Raw genomic sequence first — 12,261 nt, forward strand, 5'->3', positions numbered from 1 at the left:
TGATCGAAGCCTTGTAGATATAAAGGACTCTTTCTGAAATTTTCCCTCCCCCTGCATAGTTAATATATGTTCAGTTCCATCACTGTAAGTGACATGTGCAGTCCTGGTTTAGATGCCATGTTATCTAATTCTGCCCAGAACAGGCTTCCTTTGAAGGCCAGCACAGCTTAAACTTTTCTGGCTTTTATAACAGGCTTCATACTGTGCTTGCACATCATTTCATATGTGCTCACAGATCCTCCCTTCAAGAACCCCAAGGCTGCTTGAAGAACTTAGTGCTCTCCAACAGTAGAAAGTGCCAGGCTTTGCTTCATATGAAAGAAATGCACTTTAATACTATCCTCTCTCCAGGCTCAATGAGGCAGATGGAACAAGCCAATACAAAAGCTTTTAGGGGTTGATCTATTTATTAAGAGGGTTTGGGGAAGCTTTGCTTTGTGCTGCTGGCCAGGTACCATCACTGTGGTGTTAAGAGATGTGTTACCTATACTGGTATATTGCATAATTTGAAATCAAGTTATCAAATCATAGCCTCCTTAACTCTACTGAGAGGTGGAGGAAGGCTGTCCAAGAGATTTTGTTAAAGGAAAAGGAGCCTGCCCTTTTAGTCTGCTCTTATATTTCAGCACTGACCCATTCTGAATTGTTGTTTCTAGGGAAGACTGAGGCCTCTCAGCGTGGAACCCCATCCGTCTTCTAGCTCCCCAGGTGCAGTGAGAACATTTAAGGACTGATCTTTTACAGCTCCTCTCAAGCACTGGAATTTCCAGGTGCATGTTTTCAGGGCACAAGCACCCCCAGGAAAGCTGCTTTTCAAAAGGTATGTCATCTCTTGTTTAGACTAAAAAAAAAGCAAAGAAAAAAAAGAGTTAAAAAACTGACCTTTGGCATCATAACAAAGCAAGTATTTGCTTTCCATAAACTTCTTTAACTGTGTCTCCTGCAAAAGAAAATGAAACTGTAGTAGCTACTTAAGGAAATAGGGATGAAGGTAAAAGCAAGGTGCTAGCATTGGAGATAAGGTTAAATCAGTGCCCAGCAGAAAGAATATGGCTAGGGAAGAAGTTTAACAAGTTCATTTTATGTGCCACTGTGTCATGCTTCTCTTTGTTGCTCAAGAATGTTGCCTCACTGGTTCTTAGGGTGTGAAAGGGCCATGTTGCTGGGAGGATGTGCCCCACAGACCACACATGAGCCACTACTGGGCTATGTGACACTGACAGAAGGAGTGATCCTTCTGAAAATTGTTGTTTTACTTGTATTTCAGTTTTGCCATGGACCAAGAAATAGCCCAGACTTTGTGGTCAGAGGTCTTCTATAGCGTGATAGTTTGCAGAACTGTAATGTGCAGCCAAAAGCAGAAGCAGAGTAGGTAGGCACTCAAACCAAATCAAGGGAAGTTAATGTCCCTCCATGGAAGGTGTTCACAGTGGTCAGGAGTTTTGGAAGATACTCGTCTTGTGAGATAGGAGTTCTGGAGATTAAGCAAAATTCTCTCTAAAGCAATGGAGATCCCTCTCCCCTTTGTTGCCTTCAAAGGAAAGAGGGAGGACAGGAACACTCATAGATTATGTTGTGTGTATGCATATAAAGCAAAGTGCTGGAAGAACCTGACAAACCTTGTTGAGAAGCATAGAGTCTACTGGGAGCATGTGACAAGCCCTGGCGTATACGCACCTCACCACTGTGATCAGTGGCTTGAAGCCAGGCTAGGTCAGAGTTTACACTGTGAACTGACATCTCGTCCTCCTGCCAGTATTTGTACACATCCTAAACTGCTATTGCACAATCTGATGCTCTGCTCAGAGGCGATCCAGGACTGGAAGAGCAGGCTACATCTGTCTGTTGGGCAGGACTGTAATGCGGTACTGGAGATATCCGAGCCTGCTTGCTTTCCTTCCCTTCCTCTACTTCCCACCCGCATCCCCATCCCTGAAACTAAGACTCCCACTGAAAGCAAACAAGGAGCTATAGCAGAAGATTCCTTAGTTGCTGCCCACGTCAGCTGCTGCTGGCTGTGGCTCGCGTGATGACAGCACTGGTTCAGTTAACTGATTTTTGAATCCTTCATTTTATGGCAATATGTATCTTGTGCAGACACTCTTAAACAAGTTAGAGGAACTGATCAAGTGTAAATTTGTAGAAGAAAAGGAGATGGGACTCTGCTTCCCTTCCCTTTTTCTGTCTGTTCCTTCTGCCTGGGTGCACAGCTGGGCAGTCCAGTGACAGTGCCCTGCTGTTCTGCCTTAGAAGTTGTTACTACTTCTGCCAGTCTGGGAGGAAAGAGGAAAAAGTGGTCAGCCCCCAACACCATTTGTTCTGCCCTTGCTGATCTCAAAGCCTGCTCCGGAGCATGTCTTCTGTGAGCTCTAAGGCTGTTCATCATAACTGTCCCTTCTATCTATTCCAGCTTAAAGGCAAGCAGGAACTGTACTTTACAAGACTTTACTGTACAGGACTACACTTTACATATACAGGGCTCAGAATAGCCAAGGTATGACTCCCATAGCAGCTGTAACTCAGACCTTTTTGCATGCCATATTATTTTTTGTTATTATAGATGGTGTTAATGTTAATACCTTAACCCTTAAAGAAGCTAGTTAATTTCCAGGTCGATATGACCAGGGAGCTGGCTATTTTCCAGTGTTTTGGGGGGAGAGCCAAGAAATGCAGTGCCAGGGTGTTTCTAACTGCTGATGTTTCTGAGTAGAATACATCCAGGTCTGTGCTTCATCCCAGGCCTCCACCCCTCTATCTGCCATCCCACCATCCTTTGCGCCAGGGAACTAAGTGTCTTTATGGGTAGGGCTGCAAGCTGCATGTCGTGATACCGTCAGCCAAGGTGCCGAGAAGAGGACAAATTGGCAGCTTATTACCCTAGCCACACAAGGCTGGGGACATTAGAAGAGGCAACCAACTTGGCCTAGAAGTTCTGCAAGAGTAAGATGTAAGAAAAAAATGACACCATCACCCATGCACCGCCTGTTATTACTGAAATGTGGATCTGACAAGGAAAAGGTTGTGGCAAGCAGGCAGGAGAGGAAAAGGGAGGGGGGAGTTCAAACACCATGGCCCAGAGAAAGAAAACCCTGCATTCGTGCTTGCGTCAGTAGCCTGTCTGTGTGCTGACCCCAGGCTCACCTGAGCCTTGGCAAAGCTCCCTTTTGTTCTGTGTTGGTTTTCAGAATCCAAAGCTATCCCACAGCCACTTTGTGACCCGTTCCACCCAGACAGCCTGCCCATGATTGCTTCATAAAGCAAGACCCAGGAATCAAAAACAGGGCATGTTTCCTGAGCAGAGATGGAAAACAGCTGTGCTGGAAAAAAGGAGGGGTTTTCTGGCTGAGCAGTGGAAAATACAGATCAAGGCCTGGTTGTGCAATCTTCCCTGGCTGGCCTTTGGCTGCTATTGTGGCAAGAGGGCTAGCTGGAGTTGGCAGGAGGCTGCTGCCAGGCAGCGGGGTAGTGAGAGACTCTGATGACCACAGGCCTAGAAACCCAGAACCTTAGTTCTGCACATTTGTCACGTGCGTGATGTTGGGCTGCCTGGGAGGCTGAAAAGTGACATCGTGGTGATGTGGCCCTCTTCACTGTGCTGTAGTTATGTCTGTCCAGCCAGTCCCAGGTGGTATTTGAATGGCCAGGCCGGTTACAGTAAAGGCACATAGATCGCTAGTGCTACAAAATAGCAGCATCTGCCCAGGTGTGGAGCTGGATTCCTGCCTAGCGCTCAGGTTCCTGCATCTCAATCGTCGGATCCCATACAGTGCAGTAGGTGCACACCAAACAACTAGACAATGCACACATATGCAAACCTCACTCACCTGTAGTTGCTGGGAAAGGAGGCTGAGCATGTAAACTTATAGCTAGCGTCTACTCTACCACCGCTGCGCTCTGAAATCAAGGGAAGCCATTGCCATGTTTTTATAAGCTTTGTCTGCTGGTTGCTTTGAGTTAGGCTTCTGGAAGAGTCCCTGATTTGTATCAAATCCAAAATGTCTAACCAAAAGTAAATGATTGTGTGGCTTTAACATGGAAGCTGAGTTTGAAGCCAGAGGAGAGGGATATGGGGTTCTGTTAGATTTTTTTTTTCTAATTATTGTGTGCAAGAAGGAGATGATGAATGTGAGCAGAGAGGGAAAATTAGGCCTTCACTGTCCAGAGCCCAATTATGAAAAATTTTACTATCTTCTGCTGAAAGAGTCCAGCAACATCTCTCTTCTCCTAGTGCTCTTTCCTGTAACTAAGCAAGAAACTAAAGGGAAGGGGCAAAATGTTGAGGAGGCAGAAAGCAAAGGAAATAGGCAGGACCATCAATCACCTCCTAGGCTGATACATACCAGCAACATTGGCCTCTCTTCTTAGCACCTGGAACAGCAGAAGACAGTATGATGAATGTTTTTCACTGTGTAGTACTGGGGCCATGGATGCACTGCAATTGCAGGGAGATCGTGCTTTCTTAGAACTGGCTCAACCTACCGAGCCGAAACATATGGATTCAGACCTTGCTCTGCAGCAGTTTCCAATAGTGTTCGTCACTAAGACACAGCACAGCTGCAGAGGAAAAAAAACCAACAAAACAGATCAGTGCTACAGAGCCCATGAAGGGAAAGAATGAAGATGTGGTGTGATGACCTATGGGAGGGAGGAAAGTGCAGAATCGAGGCAAGAGCAGCTCCCAAAGGAGTGCAGAGGGAAGCCATTTTGGCCCAAATAGCAAATTCTGGAGTATTTCTGGCCCTCTGGCCCAGGCTTTGGAATACAGGTACCTCAGGGTGAGCATCAAAGGGGGTGTTGACTTCAAATGCTGAAAGAACACAGTCTTAAGGCAATTAGTGCAAAGAAACGGTAGCGTTACCAAAAGCAAGCTGTGTCCCTAGGCAAGCAGTAATATGTAGGTGCAGAGATGGATTAAAGCAGCGTTACTTTTGCAGTTAGGAGCTGAGCTCCCAACCAGATGCAAGCATTGCATTAATTGAGTTTTAGGCATTTTGGGAGCTTGGGACTGCATATACACAGAAGGTGGAAGGGACCAAACAGCTCTTGTGCCAACAGCCAGCTTGGAGCCCCATCAGCTGGGCTTCTCCAGGCGCAGCTTCTTGGTGACTGTGGGGAGGTAGCTCATGTTGCCCAAGGAGCTCAGCCTGTGACTCCTACCCCAATAAGAAAAAGCCTTTTCTTAGATATTTCTCACACACCCTTTACTGAGAAGGTTCTGAGAGAGTATATATAATATATTTTGAGAAGAGAGGAAAATGAGAAAAATGGCATGCTTAGATTTTTGTCCCTATACCACTTTAAAAAGTACTTTACAGACAAAGAACAATGAGTTTTGCTAAGGCAAATGCACTAGCTTTAGTTATTACTGATTTAAGCCAGGTCACACTAAACTTGATACACATCCAGCTTTGCACACAAAATCAGTTTGTTTAAACCTGGGCAATTTCTCTAGTACATTCAGACAAATAAAACCCAGATAGGTGTGCAAAATTAATAGTTGGTAATAGCTTCAGCATTCTTAGAGCTGTTGAAAATTTGGCATTACTTGCAGATAAAAGCTCCAGTGCTTCAAAGTTTATTTTCGATCCAAAACAAGATGAAGGCATATTTTAGAATAACTCACAAAATGAGTCTTTTGGCTTATACTGACCTTGAGTTATTCTTTTTAAAAATATATATCCTTTCCTTCTAACTTCTTAATTTATAGATTTTAATCAGAGCGCTTAAGAAACAAACATTCTACATCAGTATCTACTCAACAGTGTCAAAATGGGATTTCAACAGTGGCTGAAACAAAAATTATAAGTTTTGTTACCTTAAACAGTTCTAATTTTGATGAAAGTATATTTCCCGCAAAAAAGCAAAAATACAAACCTATTATTCAAATATTTGATCTGATGTCTGTTTGCTCTTCAAGAGACAGTAGGGCAGTGGAGAGAAAGCAAGTGTGGGTTTGGGAGAATAATCCTATGAAGAAATGGGGACAATGAAAGCAGAGGAAAGAAAATACAAATTCCAAGGTATTCCAGACATATCTGGTATCCTTTACATCCTGAGTTGTGCAGTTCAGTTGTGCATATTTCAGTGTCCCACCACAAAGGCAGCTGCATTTCACTTGTGAATTATTATATGAAGAGTTTTGTATAGTTGTCACAGGATCTTATAAGATGAAAAGGAGCTGACCACACGGCAAAGAAAGTAAAACAGAACAGGCAATCCATTAACTATGCTGGAAACCACTCATGCCACAGAGGCATGGGTGCCAGTAAGCAAAAACTTCCAGAAGAATTGAAAAAAAAAAAAGGACATTGGTAGCTGGGAGAGGAGTACAGACTCATTACCACAGCTGAACTGTTGAAAACCAGCTGCCGGTTTTCTGTAGCTCTTCATCTGTTTTGCTGTTCATTTTTGTCCTTCTCTTTAACCTTGCTGGGTAAAACACATCTCCAAGGACAAATAAAAATGATTTTCTTACCACTGCTGCTGACTTTGCAACCTGTCAGAAAACTGACTAAACTTGAAGCTCCTTCAGTCAGTCACTTTAAAATATAGTCACCACTGTGTTTAAAAAAAAAAAAAAAAAAGAAATATATGAATTCAAAGCCAGGGTTACCCTGCTGCATATTAAGGCATTCCAAGAGGCTCCGGGAGAACCAGCAAAACCATTGTGCTGACTAGTGTGACAAAGGGAATCATTGCAAAATACTAGGCTTGGCTTGTGCATTTTAGTGAAGGTACTTAATTTTGGCGCTGCTAAATATATAGTATATTTAGCTGAAGGACTCTTAGATCCAAAAAGGTGGCCTGGGAACCAGAAAATATTATTAAGAACCCAGACCAAGGAAACTTCAGTTTATTTTGCTAGGATCACACTTAACCTACCCAAGAAAAATGTCTAGGTCTTAACGTCTGAGAGATTGAAATCTGAAGTGAGTGTTTTTGTCACTATTTACTCCCATCTTCCTCTGGAAATGTTTTCCCTTTTACCTACACAACTGCCGCATGGATGGAGAATCATAACTTCATTTAGGAAACTCTTTTTCTACTTCAGCTGCTTCTCTACTCCTCAGAGATACGCGTAGGGAGTTAGACTTACAGCCCAAGCAGACTGAGAGGATCTATGGATCAGCTGGTCCATCTACCATCTCTCACAAACACAGTCTTCAAAGTGGGGTTAGGATGTGAGCAGAAATCCATTGGGGTAGCTTTCCAGAAACAGCCTCAGCTTGCTCAAAGTCACAGAAGGGAGAAGAAATTCTGATGCCTCCATTATCCATGGCCCGCACATGACTGCACGCTTGTTTAGGCCATGCAACTCATCCCTTCTTATATTCTAACAAACATCTGATTTAGGCTCTTGAGTAAAGCGTGCAGGTGCATAACATGGAAAGCAGTGCACAGCTCTTTAGGTTACGTATGTGTGCGTGGCGGGGGTTTCTGCTTCGTGAAGTAGTAGGTTCAAATCCCTGGATGAGAATAAATGATTATGTGGGGAGGAGCACACGTGGACACAGGCAGTTGTAGGAACAAGGTGAACTCTAGAGCAAAAGATATAATTTTTCAATCAAGCTTTTAATGAAAAGATCATAAAATAACAGTTTCTCATCACTGTACATTAAGACTGCAAATTTCTGAATGCTGAGATCATATTATAATTTCTGTATCTTTTTATATGACACTTGAGTTGAAGCCACAACTATGTGTGGCTCTGACCTGAATTCAAGCTCTTGAAGGAAATGAACAGAATATTGCAGCAGGAATGTTGGCCTTTCCCTTGCCCTCCCCTCCTCTCCCCCTCCCCAGGAAACATCCAGGGCTCCTAGACTGAGTGATAGTTAAGGCTTAAAAAAATAAGAGAGAGATGCAATATCCCTTTTACAGTTATATTTAAAATATTAAAATAAAAAAGGGAAGAATATCCAGCCAGCCAGAACAAAGTCCTTTCGTCACAGACAACTTTTCCTCAGCCAGTCAAAACTCCTGTGGAAGTCAGAGCAACAGTTGCCCTGGGTGCTTCAATTGATTACTTGTGAATGGCAAAATTTAAAAAACATCCCACTCTTTAAGGAAAGTAAGAACTATGAAGTGTGTCCCCTAACTGCCAACAAATTTGGTAGCATGGAGTATTCTGTTTTAAACCTTCCCTCCTGCATCCCACACGGTCTGCTGTGTTCAAAAAACACTGATCCGTTGATCCCTGTGTGTTCAATGCTGGGTTTCAAAATGCTTAAGAAAAGAACGGCGGGGGGAAGGAAGGGAAGGAAAGGAAGAAGAGAATGGTAACAGAGGCAGAGACAATAATGAAGTGGCATCAAGTGAATAAAAAAATGCATTTCTATCTCTCACTTTATGATTCAATATTTTTAAGTCCAGTTAGTAAGAACAAGGAAAGCAGAATAAAGAGCAATTCTGTTGCAGCACAGAGAGGAACGGGGCCTAAAAGGAAGAGGCCTTCCTGACTAGGAGGTCCAGCCAGGAGCCCTAAAGCAGAACTGGCATGGCCTCACAGGGGATCCCAAATCTTTTTCTTTTATGAGAAAAGCAGTAAATTTAGTGAGTAGCATGGGAAATTATCAAAGGGAGGAGGTGAAATTGCTTTCTTTCCCTACCCTGAAACAAGCAAAATACAAGGAGTGGAAAGGGACTGAGAATCAACTACTGCTTGCCTGTTTGTCCCTTGCAATAAAGTGTCATGGGACTTAAAACACTGCAACAAGCTACTTCTTTTAGCTATTGAAAGCAACCCCTAACTTTTCTGTTTCAAGAATATGGCAAATTCTGGAGTGCAAGAATAAGCTTATGAAAAGGCAGGGCTTTACAAAAAAAAAGGGGGGGGGGATTTTATTGAGCAAATCAACAAGTTTAAACAAGAAATAAGAAAAATGGTAGATGTCCATTTAATTATTTCAGGATCACAGTTCAGTGCTCATTTAGAATTTAAACTCTTGCTTAAACAACTGTTTATTCAAACACACCATCTCAATCATGAACGTTTCTGCTATCTGGGGAGAGCTAGATGTTTACAATCTAGATCTTCTCAAATCCATTAAAAACTTAGAGAGTTTTTGTCTGTTTGTTTATTTTTGGTTTGTTTTTTCCCTTAACTCCAGCCCAGCTGATTAGAAAAGTTTCTGAATTTGGCATATATCCAGAAAACAACAAACATCCTTTCTCTATGCTAAGTTTGGAGGCAATAGCAGGTCACATAGCTGGTAACTCTACTAGCATGGGAGTGAGATGCTCTGTAAATACAGCTTTTCCCAGGGACTTTAATCACCTTACATTATAGGGAGTCTGATGCTTCAATATAATTTGCAGGGCCCATCACAAGATGGCCCAGAAGCTGTTGGGTTTGGCACGAAGCTTCCTCTAGCTACCTGGGGCATCAGCTCCCCACTTTTGCGATCCTTATTGCTTCCATGGTGAAAAGTGTGGGGAGGGAGTTTAATGAAAGAGCAGGTCTTTCAGGTGGCACACTAGACTTGTCCCAGTCACAAGTTTCAATTGGTAGCACACAGCCCTTCCTCTGATGACTTTTACAGTCTCCAGATTTTGCTAGCAGTCACCTCAGAATACATTTTGTTTCATTGAGTGCCCTGGATGTTTCCCTGGTCAAGACCCATACTCCTGCTTTTCAGAACTGAAGTGACACGGTAAAATACTGCTAACCCAGACTTTGAACCTGCACTGCTTGAAAACAATGCTTTCCACACACACGAGAGAGAGGAAGAAAACCAACAAAACAGAAATCTTAAAAGAATGACACTGTAACTGGAAACATTTAAATACAGCAAAACATAAATTCCTCTTCTATGCAAAGCTACAAAAGTCCAGTCTTTGTATTGTCTTCACAGGTTATGGTTTATGGCTATGCTGAGAGTCTCTGAGATTCTTTTTTTTTTTTTAATATATTTTTTTCATTTTTTTGAAATCCTGTAGAGAAGACCCTGCGGACACATCTTTGTGTTTGCAACTTTCTGAATTACATTGCAAAACTGTGCATACAGAATCTGAGAAATAAATACATTCATTACTGCACATACATATTGATACAAAAACAACACTGTCAAATAGTGTTTGCACCATCTTTGTTAGATATTAAGACCAGGCAAAATTAATATTTCATTTTCCATCAGCCCCCCCCTCAGATGTCTGAGGTGGCTTTGGTGTAGAAGGTAAAAGCTACAAGGGATCAAAACTAATTATGGGGAGCTTTTTGTTTATAAGTTTTTTTTTTTTTAATCCTTTTTTGGCTTCAGCGGTATTTTAGCAAACTATCTTCATTGGTAATCTTTAGACTGTTCTAACATGCAAATCAAGCTTAGGTTTCTACCTGGAAAGCCTTAAGGGTTTTGGTTGGACTCTTTTGTGCCTGACACTGAGGTTTGGAGTGAATCAATCCAGCTATTTAATTAAAAGGCGGCTCAAACAGTCCAAACGGTATGGCTCAGGCCCCAGCACAATTCAGAACGTAAGAAGGAAGTTACACATCTGTGCTATCACCCTCACGCCAAACCTTTAAAGCTACCCAAGTCACCTCCTTGTTCTGCCAGGGAGATCCGTCGTCCCGGCCCAGCCCCTGTCCGGTGCAGAGGGGCAGCTCCGAGGTGTGCCTGCTCTTCCTCTCCAGCAGCCACAAAGCCTCACAGAAGCTGCGTGTCAATAGCTCTTTGGTGTCTTCTGTGATCTTTGTGGCTCCTGCTAACTCCCCCTAAATGCACGGAGCTGAGCTTTTGGTTTTTTGCCAGGAATTTTTTTTTTTGGTGCCTTTGCAATAGAGGGTTGGAAAACAGCTCAGCCCAGCTCCCATGGCTAATGTTAAGGAGATGTGCTGGGTACAGCAGCTCTCACCTTCTCTGATCTGCAGAGCTTCTTGCATCCCTCTTTAACCTGTCACATTTGTCTGAGGAAAAGGGGGGCTGCCGTAGGACAGATGGGGGACTGTCCCCACCTCCTGCACCTGCTCCCCCGGGTGCAAACCGAGGGCCTGGGCAGTGGCGGTGGCAGGCTACACACTCTGTTCAATGTCTTAGGTCTATCGGAGCACTGCCTGCTCAGCGCAGCCGACCACCCACCTCCTTGCCCGGACAGGGGCACTCCCAGGAATGCCTCACCTCCCTCCCAGCAACATCTCTCATGGGTTGAAGACAAAAAAACCCTGCGTTCCTCATTTCTAATTGCTCTCCTCTGGCCCTGCCCTGCCTCCCCGAGCAGGGGTGGAATGCAGTTGGGGCACAGATTTCCCCCTCCCGATTTAGGGGAAGCTGTGGTAGCCTTCAGAAGACAAACCAATGGAAAAAGCAAAGATTAATTTTGACTGGCCCCTAGATCTGTTGAGGTCTGAAACTGTAAAAGTTTATGTAAACAATGAGATAAATATATTAGTACTTTTCTGAGCCAAGTGAGGTTCCATACTCATTCAAATGTGCTTTGGTTTAAAAAATAGTTTTGTGAATTTGGGTATGAGCTTCTTTATTTTTATACAACTTTTGCTATTTTATCTTTTTTTTTCCTGTTATTCCGAAAACATTCTGGAACTAAGTGACTAAAGCATATACTTAAGCTGCCTGGCCTCTTCTTGTTTTTTTTTTCTTTTTGTTTGTTTTTAAATTGTTTTATTCCTCTTGAGGCTCTTTGTGTTTTTCAAAAAAAATTAAAATAAAATTAAAAAAACAAAAATGCAACTCCCTCCCCCCCACCCTAAAACTCTTAAAATCTTAAATATGAAACTAGTGTTTTGCTTTCTCATTAAAATACAGAAAAATGTTTGATACAATACTATGTCGTACAAATGCAGTTGAGTGTTTAGGCCCCAAGCAGGCCTTAAACAGTCCCTGAAGTTTTGAGTATTATTATTCATTATTACTGTCACAATTTGGAAAATGTTGTTTATACTCAATCTATGGAACACAACTTTACACAGCTACTTGAAAAAAAGAACAAAATTTCCTTTTGTACAATACTCTTGCTGTACACAGACTTTATGTCGTATTGTTTAAGTGCTGGGGGAGAGGGGATAAAATAAAAAAGACATTCCTAAAAAAAAAAAAAAAATTGTAAAAAATGGCATTGGGTCCTGAAACTTCAAAATGATTTTCAAGGCATAAGAAACAAATGAAGAGAGGGTCTGAGGGTGGGAAGGAGAGGATACATCACCCACACGAATGCTTGTAAAAATTGAATTAAACAAGGGGGAGAAAGTGATTTGCCTGCTAAACAGCTCACTGTGCTTCTTTGCACCTTGGGCTGCTCCATGTCTTG

At 42.7% G+C, this 12,261-nt stretch overlaps 1 protein-coding gene across 3 annotated transcripts in view; it reads right to left on the bottom strand.

The window, feature by feature from the left end:
- Positions 1-312: 312 nt before the first annotated feature.
- The window catches only part of HIC2 (HIC ZBTB transcriptional repressor 2), an 89,944-nt gene continuing 77,995 nt past the window's right edge, over positions 313-12,261 (bottom strand). The window contains exons 5-7 of one of the 3 annotated variants that reach the window (XR_011135025.1): positions 4,480-4,554; positions 4,341-4,368; positions 313-841 (exon numbers count right to left, since the gene is read on the bottom strand). The gene's annotated coding sequence lies outside the window, so the exon portion shown is untranslated. The remainder of the gene's footprint in view (positions 842-4,340; positions 4,369-4,479; positions 4,555-12,261) is intronic. The other 2 variants (XR_011135026.1, XR_011135024.1) reach the window with 2 other exon arrangements.

Source organism: Struthio camelus, chromosome 17, assembly GCF_040807025.1.
Source record: "Struthio camelus isolate bStrCam1 chromosome 17, bStrCam1.hap1, whole genome shotgun sequence".
In the NCBI taxonomy this organism is placed as follows: Eukaryota; Metazoa; Chordata; class Aves; order Struthioniformes; family Struthionidae; genus Struthio; species Struthio camelus.